Raw genomic sequence first — 21,241 nt, 5'->3', positions numbered from 1 at the left:
AGGCAGAGGGGGAAGCAGGCTCCATGCACCGGGAGCCCGACGTGGGATTCGAGCCCCAGTCTCCAGGATCGCGCCCTGGACCAAAGGCAGGTGCCAAACCGCTGCGCCACCCAGGGATCCCGTGATTTCCTTTTTAAAAGAAGAAACTTGGGAACCCCGGGTGGCTCTGCAGTTTAGCGCCTGCCTTCAGCCCAGGGCGTGATCCTGAAGACCCCGGATCGAGTCCCAGGTCTGCTTCTCCTTCCGCTTGTGTCTCTGCCTCTCTCTCTCTGTATCTCTCATGAATAAATAAGTAAAATCTTTAAAAAAAGAAAGAAACTTAAGGTGATTCCCTGGGTGGCTCAGTGGTTTAACGCCTGCCTTCACCCCAGGTCGTGATCCTGGAGTCCTGGGATTGAATCCTGCATCAGGCTCCCTGCATGAAGTCTGTGTCTCTGCCTCTCTCTCTTTCTTTCTCTTTGTCTCTCATGAATAAATAAATAAAATCTTTAAAAAAAAAAAACTTAGCAAACTAGAAATAGAAAGAAAATTCCCTATTCTGACAAAAACAAACAAAATAAAACTCAAATGTGCTCATTATTATAACTCCATTTAACATCACAGGGCAGGTCCTAGTTGATTTAAGGAAGTTAATTAACAAGAATATTAAGTAATAATAATAATTACGTATATAGAGTGATACACAGAGAAACAAAGACAGAGATGAAGGAGAATCCAAACGAATCTATATATAATCTTTTGCAAGTCACTGAATTTAAAGTCATCATGCAAGAATCAAATCTATATTTTGTTTATAACAGCAACAAGCACTTAAATAAAATTACACACACAGAGAAAGGCTGTCATAGCAGCCTTTAAAAAGAAACTTCAGGGCACCTGGGTGCCTCAATGGTTAAGCATCCACCTTTGGCTCAGGGCATGATCCCGGGGTCCTGGGATTGAGTCCTGTATCAGACTCCTTGCAGGGATCTTCTCCCTCTGCCTGTGTCTCTGCCCCTCTCTATACCTCTCATGAATAAATAAGTAAAATCTTTTTAAAAAATATACAAAATCTCTACACAAAATGTATAAAACTTATGTTTTGAGAGGAATTTGAGAGGAGTTAGGGGCACCTGGGTGGGTAAGTTGGTTGTGTCTGACTCTTGATCTCAGGGTTGTGAGTTCAAGCTCTGCATTGGGCTCCACATAGAGCCTACTTAAAAACAGCAACACAACAACTGTATATATAATTGAGAGGTATTAAGGATAACTTAATAAATGGGGAGAAGTAATATACTATGCCCAAGATTTGAAAGAGTCAATATATGGTAAAGACCAAGTTTATGTATAGGATCCACAGCTCTTTCAAGTAAAGTCATAGTGAGTGTATTTGTGTGACTTTATTATTTATTTATTTATTTATTTATTTATTTATTTATTTATTTATTTATTTTTATTTGTGTGACTTTAAAACTTAATTCTAAAATTTATGGAAATAGAAAAGACAAAGGTAACTAAGGAAATATAGAAGGACATAGTTAGAGGACAAACAGTCTGTGTATAGAGATTTGTTGTAAAGATATAATAAATATGACAAATAAACTGATGGAAAGATTAGAGATTCCAGAAACAGACCCATCCTTCCATTGAACACTTGATCTATGACTGGAGATACTGCAAAAAGTTGAGAAAGGACAATCTTTTCATTAAAGAGCTGTGGTTCAATTATGTATTATTAATAAGGAGGGGAATAAAATTTGATTCCTAGGGGATCCTTGGATGGGTCAGTGGTTTAGCACCTGCCTTTGGCCCAGGGTGTGATCCTGGAGACCCGGGATCAAGTCCCACATCAAGTCCCACATCAAGTCCCACATCAGGTTCCCTGCATGGAGCCTGCTTCTTCCTCTGTCTCTGCCTCTCTCTCTGTGTGTGTCTCTCATGAATAAATAAATAAAAATCTTAAAAAAAGAAAACTTGATTTCTACTCAAATAATATGCAAAAATATCATTCTTGGTGAATTACAAATGTAAAAAAGAAAAGCAGTAAAGATTTGTAGAATAAAATATAGGACAATATCTTCATGGTTTGGGGCAGGAAATAATTTCCTAATGGATACAAATGGCACTAACCACATTTACAAATTGGAGTAAATCAAAATTAGGAATATCTGAACATCAAAAGATAGCATTACCTTCCTTGTAACCTTGTAATCTTCTCCTCCTGCTTTTTTTTTTTTATCAAATAAAAATGAAAGTGAAAACGGAGACTGCCCTGCCCATTTGGGGATCTTTGGGTCACTAAACAAAAAGCAGAGAATAAACCACGATGATTGATGCTGATTACTAGGTGGAAATTAGGCTACTGCTACCCACTGAGAATAAAGTTCTATGGCTGAAAGCCACTCCATTTACTGAATGTTTCTTAGTTCCCTAGCCCATAATACTGGTCAGTGGGAAACTGTAGCGGTACCCAGTAGCAATCCAGTAAAGATTGCCAAAAAAAAGACCTCTAGGAAAGGCTTGGAAAAGTATGGGAATGATTTGGATCATACCAACAGGTAAAATCTCTGACTTCCTGAGTGATGGCAAGGGTGATTTATGAGAATAGTGTACTAGGTGGTTTAAATTCATTGATTTTCTTCCTGCTGCTTCACTGTAAACCTGTGCTTCATCTTCCTTCAGGAAATACATCTTATTCTCATGCTCTTATTGGTAGGTTTTAACTTAGCTAGAGAGGTCACTATTGACCAGGCCCAATAGTGACTTAACATTTAAGTGATAAATTAACTTTATAAAGTTAAGTTTATAAAATTTAAGTTATATAAAGTTAAGTTGTAAAGTTAAATTTGTGCTAATAAAAGTTTTTTAGTATGAAAGGTCCAAAAATGGAAACAAATGCATGCCAAGTCACAAGGAGATGACCTCTTAGATTCCCAGTGTCCACAGGCAGAGATCACTATGGTAAAGTTGAAAGTGTGAAGTTTCAAGTGCCTTTTTTGTCTATCCTTCTCTCTTGGCTGTCATATTTTTAAATTCACATTTTCACATCAAAAAATAATAGTAAAATGTACCACCTCTTTGATCCTAAGAAAAAGATGATACGACATTTATGCTGGGGATGAAGAAAAGGATCTCAACCAGGTAAGTCACAGAATGTTCCAGAAAAATGTGTAAGTGGCCTGTAAGTGGCTATTCTTACTACCTTGTGAGCCAGTTGTTACATCAACTTCTCAAATTGGACCCAGGGGATCCCTGGGTGGCTCAGCGATTTAGTGCCTGCCTTTGGCCCAGGGCATGATCCTGGGGTCCCAGGGTTGAGTCCCACGTCGTCGGGCTTCCTGCATGGAGCCTGCTTCTCTCTCTGCCTGTCTCTCCCTGTGTGTCTCTCATGAATAAATAAAATCTTAATAAAATAAAATAAAATAAAATAAAATAAAATAAAATAAAATAAAATTGGACCCATCCTAAAGGAAAGACTCTAGGAGGTGAGAGCTCAGGTTCTTTTTCATAATTTTTCTGAAGCAATGACTTTCTTGAGAGACATACTGAAAGGGTTAGTATTTACTAAAAGAAATCTCTCCTTCCTTGTAATCAGCCCTCCCCCTTCCCCTTTCTTAGCTGGTGGGCTGAGGCTGCAAGCAGCTGTGCAGAAATTCGGTACAGAGACAGCTCTACTTTGACCAGCAGTTTCTATTCCCATTGGGAAGTTCTCTCCAACTTTGTTAGAAGGACTGATTCACACTTTGCTGAATTCTTCTAGTGATCTATTGTTCCTCTTATTAGTACTCTGGACAACTGCCCAGCAGGTGGAGAGACCACCTCTTAGTCCAGTTCTGCTGAGGATAGGGGGTGGTGGTAATGTTGATGTCTGGGCCAATTTTTGACAAGGATGTTTATTCAGGTTTTAACTTAAACATACATAACTTTCTTCAGAGAGGCCTCCTCTGATCACCCTAACTAATCAGCACCGCTCACTCTCTGCCATGTTACTCTATTTTATCTTTGTCATTGTCCTTATCAACACCTGCCATTAACTTATCTACTCATTGGCCCAGTGATAGCCTCAACAGCAGAGACTTTGTTTACCCTCATTGACAAGAGCAGTGCCAGGCCCCAGAAGGGGCTTATGTTTGACCAGTTGACTGCTCTGTGCTAGCAGAGCATTTCCAAAAGCAAGCAGTTAAATGAATTTCATGTTTATAATCTGATGGTATCGTTTAATACAGATCTCAGTATGATTTTCAGCCTAAAGCATACAGAAGAATGAATCCTACCCTTAAGGTATACCATGACTTTGGGAGAATTCTGGATGGAAATGCATTTCACAATTAAGTTGCTAAAATGTCTTTAACTTGTGCTCACTTCAGCAGCACATATACTAAAATTGGAACAATACAGAGGAGATTAGCATGGCCCCTGTGCAAGGATGCTATGTGAATTTGTGAAGCATTCCATATTTTTTTAATGAAACAACACAAAATTAGGGAGACAAACTCCAAGAGACCCCTAATTATAGGAAACAAACTGAGGGTTGCTGGAAGGGAGGTGGGTGGGGAGATGGGGAAACTGGGTGATGGACATTAAGGAGGGCACGTATATAATGAGCACTGGATATTATGTAAGACTGATGAGTCACTGACCTCTGCCTCTAAAATTAATACACTATATGTTAATTAATCTAATTTAAAATTTTTTTTAATTTTTTATTCATTTATGATAGTCACACACACACAGAGAGAGAGAGAGGCGCAGAGACACAGGCAGAGGGAGAAGCAGGCTCCATGCACCGGGAGCCCGATGTGGGATTCGATCCCGGGTCTCCAGGATCGCGCCCTGGGCCAAAGGCAGGCACCAAACCGCTGCGCCACCCAGGGATCCCAATTAATCTAATTTAAATTTAAAAATTGAAAATAAAATATCTTTAACTTCTAAGAAATTACACCCTTCCCTACTGAGCAGTCATGCCATTATTATCAGCTTCAGAAAAAGCATCTGCAAGGCAGACATGACAAAGTATAAGTCTAAGAACTAAAAGATTATTTTTCCTTCCCTTCCTCTTGTTCATGTTTTGTTTCTTAAATTCCACATATGAGTGAAATCATATGGTATTTGTCTTTCTCTGACTGACTTGATTCACCTAGCAGAACACCCTCTAACTCCATCCAGGCTGTTGCAAATAGCAAGATTTCATTCTTTTTGATGGCTAATATTCCATTATATATATATATATTACCACTATAATTATCAATACAACAGTCCCCTCCCCCTTATCCACAGAGGATAAAATCCAGGACCGCTAGCGGATGCCTGAAACCATGGACAGTAACAGACCCCATAGATACTGTTTTTTCCTATACTATACATACTTGTGATAAAGCTTAACTGTAAATTAGGCTGAGTAAGAGATAAACAAGAATAATAAAATAGAACAATTATAACACTATGCTGTAATAAAAGTCATGTGATCTTGTTCTCAAAATATGTTATTGTACTGTATTCACTCTTCTTCATCTTGTGATGATGTCATAAAATGCCCGTGTGATAAGACTGAGGCAAATGATGCAGGCATTGTGACATAGTGCTAGGCTACTATTGACCTTCTGACAATATGTCTGGAGGATCATTTGCTTCCAGATCTCAGTCAAGCTCAGGTAACTAAAACTGTGGAAAGTGAAACTTTAGGTAAGGCAGAGGTGGGGCGGGGGGGGGGGGGGGGGGCGCGGTGCAGTTACTGCACAGAATCCTTCCTGTTGAAATTAGTATGTGGTTCCTCTCTCCTGATTGGATTTGTACTGATACAGTACAAATTGCCTCAGTTTTGTGATAAAGAAAAAGAGAGGGCAAAGATGGAAAGAAGAGACAGAAAAGGAAAAAGGGTAGAAAAAAAGATTAGAGACAATAAACAGCAAAAAGAAAATAAAATAATGAAACAGGGGTGGGCAGGTGAGGAAAAGACAGCCTCCTATTTCCTGTTTGCTCAGGCAGTCCCCACTTCCCACTGCAGTGATGTCCTACCTCCTTATCCCCTTATGCAAAGTAACCAAGTCCTTCAGAAGCCTGGCTAGGGATTCACTGAGGGAGTTGACACCTCCCTCAGACCCCAGCAGCTCTCTATTTTATCCTGCCAGAAGTGGGACCCTTGCCTGCCTCACTTGGTCCTGGCCACACAGAGCAGCACCGTTCCCTTGCCTTTCTGTAGAAGTCTGGCCAGTATCTCTTTTTCAGAAAGTGCTAGCTCAGAGTAAGTCACAAAGTTCCTGATACTTGTTTGGAAATCATCATTTCTGTGTATAAGGATAAATGATAAGAAAAGGAATAAAAGCTTTATAATGAGAAAAGAGCTACACAGGCACAAGGCAGGAAGAAGAAAGGGTATTGCTGTTGTAATAATCTGTTACATAGGTAGCCTAAGACCACATCCCAGAAAATTTGCTCCTGGTAATTAAAAGCAAGACACGATACAGATTCAACACAAACACATTTGCCTCAACACATAACATGTGTGTATGTTCAAATCATCCCTTAGTCAAAGTATATAAACTGGCAGATGTGTGTTATATACTTACTTGTGTGCATTGAGGGCACTGGGGTGGAAGGACCACGGTGAGAATCAGTAACTTGTGGTGTCTAACTTTAGTGTGGTTTATAACCACCTCAAGGGCTTGTTAAACTCAGATTGTTGGGCTGTACCCACAAAGTTTCAGATTTAGGAAGTCCAGGGTGTGTCCTCAAAATTGCAATTCTAAAAGGCTCCCAGGTGACACTAACCCCCACTTTGAGAAGCCCTGGCTTATCATCATAATGAGCTCATCAGCAGAAAGCTGGGGCAGGGCTGAGACAGGTGGAATTACCTTAGGAAAATTGTTAACCTCCATATCTTAGTTTCCTTATCTGGAAAATGTGGGTGATGATAATGGTACCTAAATCCTAGGATTAGTATAAGGATGAAAGGAGTGAAAACATGCAAAGTGCTTAGACAATGCTTGGTGCATAGCAAGCACCTTATAATTGCTTTCTTAAATAAAAATACAGGTCCTAGAGTCAGACAAACGGTTTAGACTTGGCTAGACTTAACCATTCCGAAAAAAAAAAAAATTCTGAGCTTCAGCTTCCTTATTAAAAAAAAAAAAGGATAAAAATAACACCTGTCTTACAGGGGTTTCATGAAGATTAAATAAGCTAATACATTGGTTATCAAATCTTGGCAAATGAGCCTATAATCCACACTTCAGGCCCCTGGAAGGTGATGCTTTCTGCCTATGAAGGTGTTAGCTCTGTGGGGTAATGCTGCCCTCTGCTGGATAGCTATGCATTTTTAGAAATTAACTTCTCAAAAAAAAAAAAAAAGAAAGAAATTAACTTCTCGTCCGAATTCATCCAGCAAAAAAAGCTAATAATCTTCAACAAGTTTATATGCTCTGAGCACATTTCTTTGTCTCCTGTGTTCAAACATGATCGAATTAAATCACTCTCAGTAAATGGTTTTCCTCATGTGGCAAAATAACAAGCCACTTTGGCAACTTACTTTGGCTGCAGCCTCATTTCCAACTTTTATTTTTATGGAGAAAATTAGCTATGATGAGATATTCCTGTTTAAGCCTTCTAGTTTTCATGATTGTTGCCTTCCTGTGAGTTGAGAATATTGGGATGACTCCCTGATCTAGTCATTCTTTCAGCACTGCCAGCATAGCTCTGTGGCAGCAGCACTTGCCAGAAACGCTGTGGTATGAAAACCAGGTCACTCTGATTTGTAATGTGTCAAAGCAGCAGGACAATACAGAAATGAGCAAATGTCCTTCTGTGTTCTGATGAAGCTTTTCTCATAAAAGATGAGATTTGGGGATGCCTGGGTGGCCCAGTGGTTGAGCATCTGCCTTTGGCTCCAGGAGTGATCCTGGAGATCTGGGATTGAGTCCCACATCGGGCTCCCTGCACGGAGCCTGTCTCTGCCTTTCTCTCTCTCTCTCTCTCTCTCTCTCATGAATAAATAAATAAAATCTTAAAAAAAAAGAATCCAGAACGCTTAAAATAAATAAATAAATAAATAAATAAATAAATAAATAAATAAATAAATAAATAAATAATAAATAAAATAAAAGATGGGATTTGAATTTCTCATAATTTTCACATGTTAGAAAATTTTATACCAGCGGTGCCTTGGTGGCTCAATCAGGTAAGTGTCAGACTCTTGGTTTTCACTCCGGTCATGATTTCAGGGTAATGAGAGCCCCGCATTGGGCTGAGCATGGAGCCTGTTTAGGATTCTTTCTCCTACTCCCTCTGCCTCTCCCTGCCCCTGATAGATAGATAGGAAGATGATGATAGATAGATAGATGATAGATAGATGATGATAGATAGATAGATAGATAGATAGATAGATAGATAGATAGATGATAGATAGATGTAAAAATGTAAAAACTATGTACAAAAAAAAGTGCTGGCCAGTTTGGATCTTCAATCTGTAGTTTGTCATCCACCAGGGTCTATCCACATCCTGATAGGATCAGACTGGTCTTAGCCTGTTCAGCCTATTATTGCCAGGTAAACTGGGGAGACCCCAGGCCCTGGGGCCTCAACCCAGCCAGACCCAAAGGTTCTTGGTCTTGTCATGAGAATAAATTCAAAGATGGACATGCAGCACAACTTACAAGAGACATAATCAAGAAAGTTTATTAAAGCAAAAGGTACATTCGAGATATGAGAATAGGTGAAAGAGAGAGAGAGAGGAAGAAAAAGAGAGCTGTGCACCCTAGGGGTTGCATTTCTATCCATCTTCTATTGACAGTTGTTAACTAAGGGGTGGAATATTGGGACATCTGGGTGGTTCAGCAGTTGAGCAGCTGCCTTCAGGTCAGGGTATGATTTGGGAGTCTGGGGATCAAGTCCTGCATTGGGCTCCCTGTGGGGAACCTGCTTCTCCCTCTGCCTATGTCTCTGCCTCTGTGTCTCTCATGAAAAAATAAATAAAATATTTGAGAAAAAAAATAAGGTGTGGAATATTCATTACTTGGGGCAGAGAAGCATGCTTTTTCTTTCTAATTTGGTCAGGTTTCCTGTCATGGTACCTGCCATCTTGGGCTTGTCTGGTTTGATCCAGCTTCTTGTGGAGTGCTGCCTGGACAGGCCTCTGACCTTCCCAATAGGTGGTTATGACTTTCTTGTTACTGACCTCCAGTTTTCCTCTTAGAACCTAACTAATTGCCTACTCTAACATTATAACAAAATACCATAGAGTGGGTGGCTTGTAAATAATTAAAATGTGTTTCTCATAGCTGTGGAGGCCCTGAAGTCCAAAATCAAGCCACCAGCAAATTTGATATCTGGGGAGAATGAAATTCCTGGTTCATAGGTTCATAGGCTCTTTTCACTGTGTCCTCATATGGCAGAAGAGGGGAGGGATTTCTCTGGGATCTCTTTCATAAGGGCACTAATCTCATTTATGAGGGTTCCACCCTTATGACCTAAGTATCTCCTGAAGGCCCCACTTCCAAATACCGTCAGATTGAGTTAAGTTCCAACATATGAATTTTGGAGAGACACAAACATTCAGTCTATAGCAACATCTTAAAGTTATCACTAAATTTATACAGCTTAAGTTCAATAACATACAATCTTTTCTTATACAAGTCAATTTCCATCTCCTTTCAGTTATTAATGTCACAAAATTACATCTTTATGTATTATGTGTCCAAAAACATAGACTATTAATTGTTTTCAAGCATCAGTCTCATATCATATAGAAAAAGTGTGGAATTACCAAATCAAAGTAACAATAATACTAGCTTCTATAACCATCCACATATTTAGCTTTATCAGAGATCTTTCCTTTTCCATATAGTTTCAAGTTACTGCTCTCTAGCTACTAATTACTAGTGTCTAGTGTCCTTTCATTTCATTCTGGAAGATTTCATTTGGCATTTCTTGTAGTACAGGCTTTTGTTTATCTGGGAATGTCTTCATTTTCCCCTCATTTTTGAAGAAAAGTTTGCAGGATATAGGATTCTTGGTTGACACTTATTTTCCTTCTGGCCTCTAAGGTTTTTGATGAGAAATCTGCTGATAATATTATTGGGGAAAATATAATTAAAATTTTATTCCTTTTAGCTTTATAAATGTATTAATAACATACCTTATTATGTCTTATGCAATAGAACATTTTGTTTATTATCATGATGTTGGTTGAGTTGTAGCATCATTCTGAGATCAATCATTCAGAATTTAAAGAAAAATGAATTGAATATTTTAAGATTAATTGTTAGGAGCTCTTTAAATGCTTTTTTTTTTTTTTAATTTTTTTTTTATTTATTTACGATAGTCATACAGAGAGAGAGAGAGGCAGAGACACAGGCAGAGGGAGAAGCAGGCTCCATGCACCAGGAGCCTGATGTGGGATTCGATCCCGGGTCTCCAGGATCGCGCCCTGGGCCAAAGGCAGGCGCCAAACCGCTGCGCCACCCAGGGATCCCGTTAGGAGCTCTTTAAAAGCCAAACCATACTACATATTTTCAAATTAGAAATGAAAAGGCCAAAAAAAATAAAAATAAAAATAAAATTAAAAAAAAAAAGAAATGAAAAAGCCACTGAAACATCCTATAGATTTTTATTTATAATAAGGGAAATAAGAATTGCTATGACCTACATAGACAGAAAGCTCTTTGAGGTCCTTATTCTTGAGACCAAAAAGTGAGGAAAGCACTAATAATTATCTCCAGCTGTGATTGGTCCATTTCTTCTAATGACCTCATAAAGAGCCTGTAAAGGAAAAACAAACTGTACTACTGTGTGTCTCCTCTACTCTCAATACTCTACTACAGCATTAGTTCGCTCCTGACATCGATGTGGAGAAGTTTCCACACATCAAGCAATTCTGTGACACTAGCTGGGTGTCTTATAATTTAACTCAGTTCTAACACTATCTACCTGGAGATAGCAGCAGAACCCACACATTAAGGACTTAGTCCTACAAATTGTGCCCTCTCCTTCAGATGCTCATTGCAAGACCAAGGTTGTTGTTACCTGTGTTTCTGACTGACCACCTACAGATTGGGGGTCACCACGAACCCCTCCTTGGGTTCATTTAATTTGCTAGAGCAGGTCACAGAACTTTAGAGTTTGCTCACTGGATCACCAGTTTATTATAAAAGGGTATTGTTGTCAGATAAAGTGAGGAGACTCTGGGCCCTGGAGCCTTAACACAGCCAGACACCATGGAGTTGCTGAAGGTTCTTGGTCCTGTCACAAGAATGAATTCAAGGACAGAAAAGCAGTACAGTGGATAAGTAACACAAATGGGATAGTTTATGAAAGCAGAAAGTATACCCCCAAGAGATGAGAGCAGGCAAGCTTGAGAAAGATGTGTCCCAGCAATTTGGGATTCTATCTTTTATCTGCAGTAGTCATTACTTGGGGCAGGGAAGCAGAGTTTCATGTTTTTTCTTCCTAATTTGGTCATGAGTTTCCTGTTATGGCATCTGCCATCCTGGGTCTATCTGGTTTGATACAGCTTCTTAGGGAGTGCTGTCAGGACATGCCTCTGACCTTCCTGACATCTGGTCATGACTTCCTCATTGCTGACCTACAGGTATCCTATTAGAACCTAATCAACTGCCTAGTCTAATATAACTCCAGAATAGCCATCTGGAGAAGATGCATAGGGCAAGGTGTGGGGAAAGAGGCCCAGAGTTTCCATGCCCTCTCTGAGTACTACTCTCTCCAAATCTCCATCAGTTCACCAACCCTGAAACTTTCCAAATCCTATCCTTTTGGGTTTCTATGAAAGCTTCATTATAGATGCACGATTGATTAAATCATTGTCCATTGGGGTTTGAACTCAATTTCCAGCCCCTCTCCCCTTCCTTTCCTTCCAACTCTTGGTTTGGGTTCAGCTCATGACCTCATGAGATCACGCCCCACATTGGCTCACACTCAGTTGGGAGATGTTGGATATTCTCTCCCTCTCACCCTCCCTCTGCCTTCCCATGCACTCGCTCTCTAAAATAAATAAATCTTTAAAAATTAAATAAAGAAAATAAAATGGGGGCAACCCGGTGTCTCAGTGGTTTAGCACCTTCAGCCCAGGGTGTGATCCTGGAGACTTGAGATTGAATCCCACGTCAGGCTCCCTACTTGGGAGCCTACTTTTCCCTCTGCCTGTGTCTCTGCTTCTCTCTCTCTCTCTCTTCTCTCTCTCTCTGTGTGTGTGTGTCTCATGAATAAATAAAATCTTAAAAAGAAAAAAAGAAAAGAAAACAAAAGAAAAGAAAATGGAGTCAGGAGGCCAGCAAGGGAAGCTCTCATGTCCTACCACTCCTGCTCAATTGCAATGAGACAATGTACCCTCCAACTGGTTACTAATTTAGCTATTATTTTACATCCTGAGCCAGAGGAAGAAAAGTTTCCTCTCTCCCCATCCCCAGCACCCCCTTACCAGCCAAAAGCCTAACTAACCAATGAGGGAATGTCTCAACTCCACCAATGAAAAGCCACTATACTTCAAACTCCCGGTTTGCTCCATTGGACTTTTTATTTATAACAGCCCTCCCAAGTATGTAGTGAGGTAAGCACTGGGTGTTATACTATATGTTGGCATATTTAATTTAAATAAGTAAATAATTTTAAAAGCAGCCTTCACAACAGCCCCTTCTTTTCTTATAAAAGAGTATATCTCGTTTCTTCTGGGAACTTGTCTCTATGACTTTGCTATAACTTGCTTGTTCCAGATTGCAATTCTCTGGTATTTCAAATAAACCCATTTTTACTAGTAAAATAATTGGCAGTTTGATTTTTAAGGTAAACATTTGATTGTTAGAAAAATGAATTTAGATCTCCAAGTTCCCACTAGCTGACAGGTTAAAAGCTTTGTTTAAAAAAAAAAATCAACTGGACAGATTTTAAAGATTTTATTGGCTTTATTCTATGGTTCATGAATCAGGCAGTATCCTAGCTAGCAGATAGGAAAGAACTCTGAAGAGCTGTATGAAATGAAAGAATTTTATAGGAAGAAGAGAGCAGGAACAAGGAAGTTATGCTAGGCAAAATCAAACTGCTTAAGTTTGGGACACCTGGGAAGCTCAGCGGCTGAGTGTCTGCCTTTGGCTCAGGGCGTGATCCTGGGATCTGGGATTGAGTCCCACATCGGGCTCCTTGTGTGGAGCCTGCTTCTCCCTCTGCCTGTGTCTCTGTCTCTCTCTCGTGAATAAATAAAATCTTTTTAAAAAATTGCTTAAATTTACTTTCTTTATAAGCATAAAACAGATTACCTAATTAGAGCTGATGGGTGATTCCTGATTAAATGGTTTAAGATTTCATTTCTGGGAGAGCCAAAACTGCAATTAAGTTAATTCTTAGTTTGGTGATATAGGGCTTCATTTTGAGCTGGTTATCTTGTTTTTAATAGCTTAATTTTTCAAAAAAGAAAAAATAAACCAAACTCCTTTTTCAGGACAAAGGCAGAGACTGGGTCAGTCTTCATCTAAGATGCTCAGTTTAGGGAGACAAATACTTAACCCTGTCTCTCCAGACCTCCAAAAGTCTGGTCTTTTCCATATGAAGTCTTTTTCTCCCCCATATAAAGTCTTATATGTCCTCCACTTGACGGAATCTGTAATTTTATGGAGAAAAAATAAACTCTAATATATATTAAAATATGAAACTTGTTGAGAATATTGTGTTTTGTTTTGTTTTAATACATTGATGAAAGACACATAGAAGCAGAGATACAGGAAGATGAAACCTGATGTGGGACTCAATTCCCAGACTCCAGGATCACACCCTGATCCAAAGGCAGGCGCTCAACCGCTGAGCCACCCAGGAGTCCCAGAATATCGACTTAAAGAACAAAAATTCAAATGAGGAAATTTAAAGGTTTAATGGGTTTCATTCAATGATTCTTGAATTGGAAAACATCCCATCTAACAAAGAGAAGGAAGCTCCAAGGAGCTGTACATAATAGAAGGATTTTATAGGTAGAATTGAGGCAGAACAAGGAGGTTATTAGTAAAAGAAAAGAAACCATTATTTGAGGAAAGGTCACCTCCAGGTAGCAGTAGCTGAACCAGCATGGGTGTCTTATCTTGCAGATTACCTCTCTGGTACTGATCAGGAAATTCCAGGCTAATTGGTTTAAAATTCCACTTCTGAGAGAGGCTGAAACTGAAGTTGGGTTTAAGGTGATACTCTTATGGTGGTTAAGTCTTGTAGAGTTTACCATAAGTTATTCCATCTTGGCCTGTTGTTAATTTTTAACAATTCTAAAAAAGTGACTTGTTCATCCATTCTTTATCTGTTCACTCTTCAAAATGCCTGTAAAGCGTCTTGTCATTTGGAGCTGTTTTAAAATATAGTAAATTAATAGAAAATCTCAGTTATACTAAGACCAGTAAGTTATTCAATTGCCATTGAAAATATAGTTTGTTTCTTACAGTACCCAAGCGGAGGGGCATGCCATGAGGGGAGCACCAGAAAGAGGAAAAGAGAGAGGAAGGGAGTACAGATAAGAATCTTTACTGTGGTCTCTGAACTAAGTGTTAAAAAACAAGATAACAGGTCCAAAATGAAATGACAAAATGGTGCTAGGCCCCATGTCACCAGTGACTTAATTAGTTTTGGCTCTTTCAGAAATGGAATCTTAAACCAGTCAATCAGGAATCACTAGGTCAGCACTAGTGAGGTTATATGCCTGATAGATCTCCTGCTATCCCTAAAGGAAAGTGACCTGGCTACAACCAATCCACTCTTGCTAGCATAACTTCCTTGTTCCTGTTTCCTTCTACCTATAAAAGCCTTTCATTTTATACAGCCCCTGGAACATCTTTCTATCTGCTAGATGGGATGCTAACTGGCTTCATGAATTATTGACTAAAGCCAATAAAATTGTGGTGCTTGGGTGGCTCAGTCAGTTAAGTGGCTGCCTTTGGCTCAGGCCCTAATCCTAGGGTATGGAGATCAAGTCCTGTATCAGGCGCCTTGTCCACCCTGCTTCTCCCTTTCCCTCTTCCTCTGCCTGCCCTTCTCACTGCTTGTGCTCTCTTGCTCTCTGTCAAATAAATAAATTAATAAACAAATCTAATAAAATCATTTAAATTTATTCAGTTAAAATTTTTTTTTAACAGAAGGAGCATGCAAGGCAGAGTAGGCCGATATTTAGGATCAGCTAACTTAAATAATTTCAGAGGTCTGGGGCATAGGGTTTTCCCTGAGACCTTCTTTCATTTCCATAGGACTTATCCCTTCTAACATGTTGTGTTACATACATTGTCTGTCTCCCTCCCCATAATGCCAGGCTCACAGGTGCAGCAGGGATTGTGTCATTGCCCTGCCTACAGCAGAAATCAGTGCTGGGCTCAACAAATGCTTACTGTGACTTGAAATGGTCTTGTTTACGGTTTCCTCATTGGGTGAAAGTCTATGCCCTCATTAGGGATTTTCTTATGCATAGTTGAAACTCTAGTACCTATAGCATGACCTGAAACAACAACAATGCTGGATGAACTTGGCCTTGGGCCCTGAAGCCTCAACTCAGCCCATCCCAAAGATGTCACTGAAGGCTCTTGGTCTTGTCACAAGAAAGAATTCCAGGAGAGACACAACACAGACAGTAGTAAGTGGTAAAAGCAGAAAAATTTATTAAAGAGAAAGTACACTCTCAAGATGTAACAGCAGGTGAGCTGGAGAGAGAGCTGCGTGCCACAGGTTTCTATTTTTAATTGACAGTGACTAACGAGGGTGAAATATTAATTATTTGGGGACTAAATTTCTTAGAAGCAGAGTTTATGCTTTCTTCCTTATTTGGTAAAGGGTTTTCTGCATTACAGCATCTGCCATCTTGGGCCTACCTGGTTTCATCCAGCTTCTGGTGGCTTGGTTTTGGAATCTTGCAAGAGGGCCTGTGGCCTTATGGATAGCTACCAAAAACTCCCTCTTTCCTGGCCTCCAGGCATCCTGTTAGAACTTAACTTCATCCACTAAAATAGTAGCTGCCCAAGAGCATTTCTCAAAGAATGTGATTGCATTTCCTGTGCTTAGTAAAAGGAACCAACAAAAATAAACCTCCTTGGAGCCCTTAAGGGACTTCTACTTCATTTCAAGGATACATTTGCTTTAAAGCAATTATTACAGAAACAAACTGGTATTCCTTGCCATGACATTTTCAATACTTAATGGTTTAAAAATATTTAAAGTTAAATCATAGTTCTCTGTGAGGCCTGGGCACAACTAAGTGGATCATGCTTAGAGTTTCACCTGCTGATGCAATGAAATGGCAGATGAAGCAGCAGCCATCTAAAGGTTCAAGTGGATCGTGGACAATTGGATATCACAATAGCTAATGCTTCTCCTGGATGACAGGGAGCTCAGCACGACATTTTAACTGAGAATGCATAAGTGGTCCATTAATATACGTTGGCCTTCTCACACCATAGCACGGATTACCACCAACAGAAACTCAGGAAGAAGACAAATGCGAACATTCCAATTCTGTTACAAAGAAAAGATCTAGATCAAGCATCACAGAGCCATTTACTAAAGATAAAACAGGAGCAAATGGACCCACATTTAGAGGGTGGGGTACAACTGACACACTAAACCTGCCTCTCCGAGTCCGCGTGCGGGTCCCGGTCAGGGCCTGCGTGTCCGTCCTGAGGTGCGATGGGGTCTGTGTGTTGGATCCTCGAAAGTCTGTCTCTTTGGCCGCATTTCTTGCACCCCCTCGGCCCTACCCTGTCTCCCTCTGTGTCTAAACTTGCGCCGGGTGAGCACGTGTCTCAAGAACGGAGAGTCCACTCGCGAGTCCGTCGACCAGAGCTGTTCCTGTCTCTCCAGGAGATTCTAGTGTCGAGGGGATGCGCGAGTGAAAGCGAGCCGGACGAAGGGCAATGGGCTTGCGCTGACGGGGAAGCCACCCAGCCACCCGCAACCACATCCACCTTCGGCCCGGGACCGCCTGCACCTTCTCTCCGAAGGACATGCCCTCCCTCCCCCGCGGACCACCGTCCCTTCGGCCCTCAGCCCCGTCGTCCACGCACCGCGTGCCCAGGACACCAGATGGCCCGACCTCCGGGGGGCCTCAGGCCCCGTCGGCACCGGGCTCCGCGCTCCGTGTCCCCGCAACAGCCAAGACCACAGCGACGCGGGGGCGGGCCGTCACCCAGGACGAAAGAGCCGCACGGAACACAGCGAGACACACAAGAGACGCCCGCCCCGCGCCTGGGCGTGGGCGCCGCGCACGCACACGGGCACACGGACCCGCGGCGGCGGTTCGGCTCATGGGCAGGAATGGGAGCAGAACGGCATCCCTGACACCGTGGCTGCGGGGCCTGCGGCTGCCAGGGCTCCTAAGGCAGCTCCAGGGCCTGCGCCCCTCCGGCGGGGTGGCTGCCTCGCCCCCACGGGCCGTGTGGCCCAGCCCCGAGTGCCTGTGTCCTTCCGTCTGCGTGTGTGTGTGTCTGTCGTGGGCACCGGTGACTGTGTCCCTGCCTGTCCGAGGACGGGGTCCGGCGGCGCGGGCGGCCCCGGCTTGGCTTTGAGCCAGGCCGGCTGAAGAACAGGAGAGGCCAGGGGCCGGCCGGCGCCGGGCCGCCGCATCCCCCCACCCCCCACACACAGACAAAGTGAACGGCCCGATGTGGCACGGCCTGCCATCCGGGGAGCCGAGCGGCGGCGACGCGCCCGCCAGGCCGGGGACGGGAGCGCGCCCGGGCTGCCGCGACAGACTCCGCTCCGGGGGGGCGGGAGGCGTACTGGCCCCCCCCCACTCCTCCCCCCCCCCCCGCCACCCCCGGTCCGGGGCAGGCGCCCTCCGCCGCCCCGGGCGCGGCGCGGGAGCCGGTCAGTCAATCAGTCGGGCCGGCGGGCGAGCATGCAGGCGTGCAGGCAGGCAGGCGCGTTCAGGCGGGCCGCACAGGGCGGGCGGAGGGCTGAGGAGCGGCGGCCGCCTGGCCTGGAGAGGCGCAGAGCAGGCTCTTGGGGCGCCCAGCGGCAGCCGCGGACGTCTACGGCCATACCACCCTGAACGCGCCCGATCTCGTCTGATCTCGGAAGCTAAGCAGGGTCGGGCCTGGTTAGTACTTGGATGGGAGACCGCCTGGGAATACCGGGTGCTGTAGGCTTTTTTTCTTCGGCCTTTTGCCGGCCTTCCTGTCTGTCCCTTTGCCGCCAACGCCCCCCTCGCCCGAAGCGGCGGCGGCGGCGGCGGCGGCGGCGGCGGCGGCCGCGGCAGGGCCCCCGCCCCGCCCGGAGCACCGCAGGGCGCCGCGGGGCACCGAGGGCGCCCGCTGCACGGGAGGGACGCCACACACATACACCACCTCCTCTTCCGCTCAGCACTTCAACCTCGCAGCCCTTCACCCACGCCCACCCACGGCCTAGCCGGCCGCGCGTCCCAGGGGGCCGAGGGGGCACGAAGGGGGCCGAGGGAGGGGACGGGGCGACGGCCGGAACCTCGGGGCTGGGCCGGGGAGGGGGCGGTCGCTGGGGGGAGACGGGCGGGGGCCGGATCCCGTCTCCGCAGGACTGCGAGCCCCTCCGGGGGGCCGGGTGGGGGCTCTTTGGGGGCCGGGGGCCGGGGGCCGGGGTCGGGGGCGGGGGGGGGCCGGGCCTCCCTGCGGGCCCTCCTCGCTCCGCCCTTATCTCCGCCCCCAGGACCGCCCCCCGGCCCTACCAATTCCCTGGCACCGCCCCCAGCGACCAAGCCACCCAGCCACCCGCAACCACATCCACCTTCGGCCCGGGTCCGCCTGCACCTTCTCTCCGAAGGACATGCCCTCCCTGCCCCGCGGACCACCGTCCCTTCGGCCCTCAGCCCCGTCGTCCACGCACCGCGTGCCCAGGACACCAGATGGCCCGACCTCCGGGGGGCCTCAGGCCCCGTCGGCACCGGGCTCCGCGCTCCGTGTCCCCGCAACAGCCAAGACCACAGCGACGCGGGGGCGGGCCGGCACCCAGGCCGAAAGAGCCGCACGGAACACAGCGAGACACACAAGAGACGCCCGCCCCGCGCCTGGGCGTGGGCGCCGCGCACGCACACGGGCACACGGACCCGCGGCGGCGGTTCGGCTCATGGGCAGGAATGGGAGCAGAACGGCATCCCTGACACCGTGGCTGCGGGGCCTGCGGCTGCCAGGGCTCCTAAGGCAGCTCCAGGGCCTGCGCCCCTCCGGCGGGGTGGCTGCCTCGCCCCCACGGGCCGTGTGGCCCAGCCCCGAGTGCCTGTGTCCTTCCGTCTGCGTGTGTGTGTGTCTGTCGTGGGCACCGGTGACTGTGTCCCTGCCTGTCCGAGGACGGGGTCCGGCGGCGCGGGCGGCCCCGGCTTGGCTTTGAGCCAGGCCGGCTGAAGAACAGGAGAGGCCAGGGGCCGGCCGGCGCCGGGCCGCCGCATCCCCCCACCCCCCACACACAGACAAAGTGAACGGCCCGATGTGGCACGGCCTGCCATCCGGGGAGCCGAGCGGCGGCGACGCGCCCGCCAGGCCGGGGACGGGAGCGCGCCCGGGCTGCCGCGACAGACTCCGCTCCGGGGGGGCGGGAGGCGTACTGGCCCCCCCCCACTCCTCCCCCCCCCCCCCGCCACCCCCGGTCCGGGGCAGGCGCCCTCCGCCGCCCCGGGCGCGGCGCGGGAGCCGGTCAGTCAATCAGTCGGGCCGGCGGGCGAGCATGCAGGCGTGCAGGCAGGCAGGCGCGTTCAGGCGGGCCGCACAGGGCGGGCGGAGGGCTGAGGAGCGGCGGCCGCCTGGCCTGGAGAGGCGCAGAGCAGGCTCTTGGGGCGCCCAGCGGCAGCCGCGGACGTCTACGGCCATACCACCCTGAACGCGCCCGATCTCGTCTGATCTCGGAAGCTAAGCAGGGTCGGGCCTGGTTAGTACTTGGATGGGAGACCGCCTGGGAATACCGGGTGCTGTAGGCTTTTTTTCTTCGGCCTTTTGCCGGCCTTCCTGTCTGTCCCTTTGCCGCCAACGCCCCCCTCGCCCGAAGCGGCGGCGGCGGCGGCGGCGGCGGCGGCGGCGGCGGCCGCGGCAGGGCCCCCGCCCCGCCCGGAGCACCGCAGGGCGCCGCGGGGCACCGAGGGCGCCCGCTGCACGGGAGGGACGCCACACACATACACCACCTCCTCTTCCGCTCAGCACTTCAACCTCGCAGCCCTTCACCCACGCCCACCCACGGCCTAGCCGGCCGCGCGTCCCAGGGGGCCGAGGGGGCACGAAGGGGGCCGAGGGAGGGGACGGGGCGACGGCCGGAACCTCGGGGCTGGGCCGGGGAGGGGGCGGTCGCTGGGGGGAGACGGGCGGGGGCCGGATCCCGTCTCCGCAGGACTGCGAGCCCCTCCGGGGGGCCGGGTGGGGGCTCTTTGGGGGCCGGGGGCCGGGGGCCGGGGTCGGGGGCGGGGGGCCGGGCCTCCCTGCGGGCCCTCCTCGCTCCGCCCTTATCTCCGCCCCCAGGACCGCCCCCCGGCCCTACCAATTCCCTGGCACCGCCCCCAGCGACCAAGCCACCCAGCCACCCGCAACCACATCCACCTTCGGCCCGGGTCCGCCTGCACCTTCTCTCCGAAGGACATGCCCTCCCTCCCCCGCGGACCACCGTCCCTTCGGCCCTCAGCCCCGTCGTCCACGCACCGCGTGCCCAGGACACCAGATGGCCCGACCTCCGGGGGGCCTCAGGCCCCGTCGGCACCGGGCTCCGCGCTCCGTGTCCCCGCAACAGCCAAGACCACAGCGACGCGGGGGCGGGCCGGCACCCAGGCCGAAAGAGCCGCACGGAACACAGCGAGACACACAAGAGACGCCCGCCCCGCGCCTGGGCGTGGGCGCCGCGCACGCACACGGGCACACGGACCCGCGGCGGCGGTTCGGCTCATGGGCAGGAATGGGAGCAGAACGGCATCCCTGACACCGTGGCTGCGGGGCCTGCGGCTGCCAGGGCTCCTAAGGCAGCTCCAGGGCCTGCGCCCCTCCGGCGGGGTGGCTGCCTCGCCCCCACGGGCCGTGTGGCCCAGCCCCGAGTGCCTGTGTCCTTCCGTCTGCGTGTGTGTGTGTCTGTCGTGGGCACCGGTGACTGTGTCCCTGCCTGTCCGAGGACGGGGTCCGGCGGCGCGGGCGGCCCCGGCTTGGCTTTGAGCCAGGCCGGCTGAAGAACAGGAGAGGCCAGGGGCCGGCCGGCGCCGGGCCGCCGCATCCCCCCACCCCCCACACACAGACAAAGTGAACGGCCCGATGTGGCACGGCCTGCCATCCGGGGAGCCGAGCGGCGGCGACGCGCCCGCCAGGCCGGG

General features: G+C 47.4%; 3 non-coding genes across 3 annotated transcripts; all 3 read left to right on the top strand.

Moving 5' to 3' along the window:
- The first annotated feature begins 4,333 nt into the window (after positions 1-4,333).
- LOC129499275 (U6 spliceosomal RNA) lies at positions 4,334-4,440 on the top strand. The gene has a single exon (XR_008662326.1). It is a non-coding gene; the product is annotated as a U6 spliceosomal RNA (small nuclear RNA).
- A 13,524-nt stretch (positions 4,441-17,964) lies between these two features.
- On the top strand, positions 17,965-18,083 carry LOC129499314 (5S ribosomal RNA). Its single transcript, XR_008662361.1, has one exon. It is a non-coding gene; the product is annotated as a 5S ribosomal RNA (ribosomal RNA).
- Positions 18,084-19,757: 1,674 nt separating this feature from the next.
- LOC129499313 (5S ribosomal RNA) lies at positions 19,758-19,876 on the top strand. The gene has a single exon (XR_008662360.1). It is a non-coding gene; the product is annotated as a 5S ribosomal RNA (ribosomal RNA).
- The last annotated feature ends 1,365 nt before the right edge of the window (positions 19,877-21,241 follow it).

The sequence above is a fragment of the Nyctereutes procyonoides genome, unplaced genomic scaffold (genome assembly GCF_905146905.1).
Source record: "Nyctereutes procyonoides isolate TBG_1078 unplaced genomic scaffold, NYPRO_anot_genome, whole genome shotgun sequence".
Classification (NCBI taxonomy): Eukaryota; Metazoa; Chordata; class Mammalia; order Carnivora; family Canidae; genus Nyctereutes; species Nyctereutes procyonoides.
This window is presented reverse-complemented; position numbering and strand designations above follow the sequence as displayed.